The following is a 5,000-nucleotide window of genomic DNA, read 5'->3' on the forward strand; positions in this document are numbered from 1 at the left end:
GTCTTATTAACTTTGATTTTTTCTGTACACTTTTTATTTTATTTCTTTTGTTATATTTACCGTAGTAAGTTCACCCTATATTTTTGGCTACCCCCCTTGTAAGGGGGAAAAAAGCCTTGGTATATGTATGTATGTATGTAAGTTCACCCTGGACTTTTCACAGGTTTCAGTTTGGAGTTCACTTTGAGGTGTTTCGTTTACGAATACTGAGCTAAAATAGTTGTTTGAAATATCACATATACCTTCATTTGAATATTCATGTTGGCCGTCAGCAGATAATAGTGTGCTAATATGATTCCTAATAAACTTTTTATCTCTAATGTAGTTATAAAATTCTTTGGGATTCTCTTAGGATTTATCAGCGAATTTCATATCGTATTGTCGTTCTCGTTTTTTATTGTCTTTTCTTTAATCTCTCTGTATTATTACATAACTTTGATAGTCATTAGGTGCACCCGAGCACTTGTATTTCTTATAAGCCTGTCTCTTTTTAGCAATACTTTTTTAAGTTTCTTTGTCAAGCCATTTTTTGGCGAGCCTGATTTGGGGGGCGTCTGTCCTTAAATAGGATGTAAGTATGGATCATCTTAGTAAGTATATTTTGAAACATTTCCCTCATCTGATCTACAGGTCTTTCGCTTAATTTTGCCTCCCAATCTGTGAGCTGAAGCTCCTGACGTAGTCCTATGAACTGAGGTTTACTGAAATCGGGTATTTTAGAAACACAGGTATCCTAAAGTTTTAGCAATTTAAATCTAAGTTGTGATTGCTAGTTGCAATAGTTTCACCGACCTTTACATCGGTTATCATGCTTTCGCGGCTAGTGGTCAATAGATCGAGTAAGTATCCATATCTTATGGGCTCTTTTACATGGTGAACTAAGTAATTGCCACCTAGAAAATCTATCAAGCGTCTACCTATATGGTCATGTTCAAGGGTCATCTAATCAATATTAGTAAAATTAAAGTCACCCATTATCAATAAGTCCAGGTTGCAGAAACTTCTTGAAACAACATTTTGTCGTCTGCTAATGATAATGTTTTTGGCCTATATGACCTAAATTAATTTTTTGTCCATTTGTTTGGGTTAATTCTATCCACAAACTATCGTATGAATCCTGTTTCACTTTCTCTAAAACACAGGTATGGCCATTGCTTTTAACGTACAGCAGAACGTATTTCTTGGAACTTGTTCCTAATACTAAGAGCATTAAAGTACATGATTTTAAGAAGTTCGTGACATGTTTTGAGTTTCAACATCATGCCTTACATTATAATTTTATTCTTTATTGACACCTTGCTCTAGGTTGATATTTGGTCCTTCATTGACATTCAATGCATCATGAACATTTGCCCCCATCACGGACATCTGGTCTCCCCCTACGTCACCGCGTTCTACACCGGCCTCCTGTCGTTCATTGACATTCTGTCCGGCATCCCTTCTTAAACTTATATTCTGACCTCCACTAACATTATATCCTACCGTGATATTTTGTCCTCTACTATCATTACATCCAATCGCGATATTTTGTCCTCCACTATCATTACATCCCATCGTGATATTTTGTCCTCCACTATCATTACATCCCATCGTGATATTCTGTCCTTTGACATTACATCCTAATTTAATATTTTGTCCTCTACCAGTACTATATTCTAAAATTATATTTTGTCCTACACTGACATATTGCTCTACATTATTGCTATACCCTACTTTGTTTTATCCATTACACTTTCTTCCCCCTTCTCTTTGAGTTTCTACCCCCAAAAAGGAACTAGCTCATTACAAACTCTCGTAATGGGATTTGTGAGAATATCTCTGCCTCTACGAGTAAGGTGGATCCCATCAGAAGCGTAAAGGTCATGACACTTGGAAAAGAGATACCAATTGTGTTATCCTCTAGTTGATCCCTACGGCTCTACTGTTCCAACACGAGCCAGCGTAGATCCTCGGAAAGATCCCACAGACTACGTGACGGCTCCCACGATCCTTCATCTCCTGAAGGAGGACCTTGTAATTCCGAACAAATTCCTCTGATCTCACATTGTTACTTCCCGTATGAACAATTCTCCAGCCTCTCTCCTTTAAGACTTACTTCCAACTCGCTGCCATCCTCTCTCCTTGTAAAGTCTCATCACATTTATCTTCAAATATCTCCTATCACATAATTTCCCAAATTACGTCACTAACTCCTTTAGTCCCTCCTCTGACCCTGCCATAAATGTAGTGTCGTCAGTAAATAACAGCTGGCTTACCTCCCACTTTTCTCTGTTTTATTTAACCATCTCCAGTCCCATGCCCATTACCCTTGCCTTTAGCTCCCTCAGCATCCCATCCATGTACACATTGAACAGCCATGGCGACATGACATATCCCTAAAAGTAGTCCCACCTTTACCTCAGACCACTCACTCTCTCCATTTTCAATTCTAACACAGGCTTTACTACTCTCGTAAAAAAAATCTTGACTGCCCTTAACAGCTTTCCCCTAATCCCATATGTTTGCAAAACCTCCCACAGTGCCTTTCTGTCTATTCTATCATAAGCTTTTTCCAAATCCATAGAGGACTAAAAAATCTCTTACCTTTTCCTAAAACTTTCTCACATATCTGTCTTACCACAAAGATCTTATCCATACTGTTCCCCATCAATTACTCCTATTCCTCTCCTGATTCTGTCAATTAAAACTTTCCCATATGCTTTCCCAACTATACTCAACAAACTGATCCCACTGATCTTATTTTCTTCTTTCTTTTGTTCCTCGGTTATGAGCTAATGTCATTCACCCAGCCAACTGTTCCATCTTATTAAACTTCTCCTCAACCTTTTCCTAATATTCAGTGACCCCCTCTTCATCTACCTCCCCTCCTCTCTCACTTCTTTCCTCCACCGTTCCCGCAGGTCTTCTTATTTAGTCTCAATCATGTATATTACGACTATGTACTTGAAGAAGTTGTAACAAGCGAAACATCGTACTAAAAAAGGCTCCGTCCTCACATTGTGTTTATTTTGATAGACATGTCGGCAACAACTGCCACTTTCATACACATATATGTATATGTATATGTATATGTATATGTATATGTATATGTATATGTATATGTATATGTATATGTATATGTATATGTATATGTATATGTATATGCATATGTATATAGCTAGACTGGATAATTCTTATGATCGAATCATCTTTAGAGCTTACTTGTGACTACAGTCGGATTAAATTCTCTTACCCTATTCTACTTTGTAGTAGAGAGATATGAATTTTGCTGCTAATTGTTTTTCTGCATAGTATTCATTTGTTATCAAGATGTACTTTCTTTTTGTAAACAATACATGAAATACCCGGCAAAAAGTGACAATGTTGGTTCACTCAAGTGCTTGCATATCAGTGATGTCATACGATCTCATGTTGGAGATGATACTTTGCATATTTTTACATTTCCTTATGTGTTACCATCAAACACTGAAAACACCCTTGTATATCTACTTTGGGTCTCTGTTTTTGAAAATTAATTAGTTGATAATATACTGTGAATAGGAAGAACATGTTTAGTATATTATTTTCACACATTGCATGTGAATTTTCAATATATTGGGGTAACTAGATAACATTGGGAAATACATCTTTGTATTAGGGGTGATGACTTGATGTAGGGCTCATGTTTTCCTCTTGGTGGTACTAAAAACCAACAGTTCATATAGCCATTAACTATATTAGTTGATCCCCTCTCACTGCAGTGATGGACACTTTTTTCAGTCTAACTAGACAGTTTTCTCTAATAGTGTTGTGCCAACCCCCATCTGTAGAGAAGGGATTAGCAACTGGCATTTTGCCACACTTAGTTCTTTTATGTCTTTGGTTTTGCGTCGTGTGTGTGATTTTTTACTGACAGAGGTGGTAGTGTGTTTGGCCCGCGTCTTCAAGTTTCAAATGCCGAATTTTACCCTTTGAACAAGCGGGAAGTCAAGGGGAGAACTGAACTGAGGGAATGTGTAAGAATATAAGAATTAAAGAGGCTGCAAGAGATCATAAGGTCTACACTAGGTAGTTCTATGTCCATTATCACCTGTCATCCCCATCCATAGTGTTGTCTAACTGTTTCCTAAAACAACCGATAATTTCAGCGCTCACTACATGATTACTAAGTCTATTCTATTCGTTGACCACCCTATTAGTAAACCCAGTCTAGCCTATTTCCTTCTTAAATCTATTTTTTTTTCTTCAAATTAAGTTAATTATTGTGAGTACTGCTCTGCTGTCTTAATATGATGACCTTGTTTGCGTTACCCTTGTTAAAACCTTTGATCCACTTGAACACCTCTATCAGATCATCTCGCACTCTGCGTCTTTCCAGAGAGTGTAATTTAAGGTGCCTAAGCCTCTCTTTGTAAAGCAAATTTCTGAGCCCATGTATCATTTTGGTCATTTAGCCCTACGTTTAACACGCTGCACTTTGAGATATTGAAATCCATTTGACATTTCACCAGCCATGTAAACAATTTGTCAAGATCATCCTGCAGAATCTCCGCGTCGTCTCCTGACCTAATTAGGCATCTTGTTTTAGTGTCGTCTGCAAACTTACTAACATCACTATTAATCCCATTGTCCAAGTCGTTTATGTAAATAATAAACAACAAGGGACCCAAAACTGAGCCCTTGAGAACTCCACTAGAAACACTCCCCCATTTGAATTTTATACAATTTATGGTGACCCACTGTTTTCTGTCACTGATCCAAGCTTTAATTCATTCTAACACTTTCCTATGTCATGGGCTTTGATTTTATTTAGTAGTCTCTGGTGGGGCACCTTGTCGAACGATTTTGTAGCTTTAAGTCTTTCAATCTGTTTGACTACTTCTACCTTACTAATGCTGATATTAGACAATCAACTTTCTTCATACCCATTGAAAATCGGATCGCAGTCAGGTAACCTCTCCTTGGTAAACACCGAGAAAAAATAGTTGTTAAACGCCTCATTTATTTTTTCCTCCGATTCT

The sequence above is a fragment of the Oratosquilla oratoria genome, chromosome 26, assembly GCF_046742065.1.
Source record: "Oratosquilla oratoria isolate Oo_2021 chromosome 26, ASM4674206v1, whole genome shotgun sequence".
Taxonomy (NCBI): Eukaryota; Metazoa; Arthropoda; class Malacostraca; order Stomatopoda; family Squillidae; genus Oratosquilla; species Oratosquilla oratoria.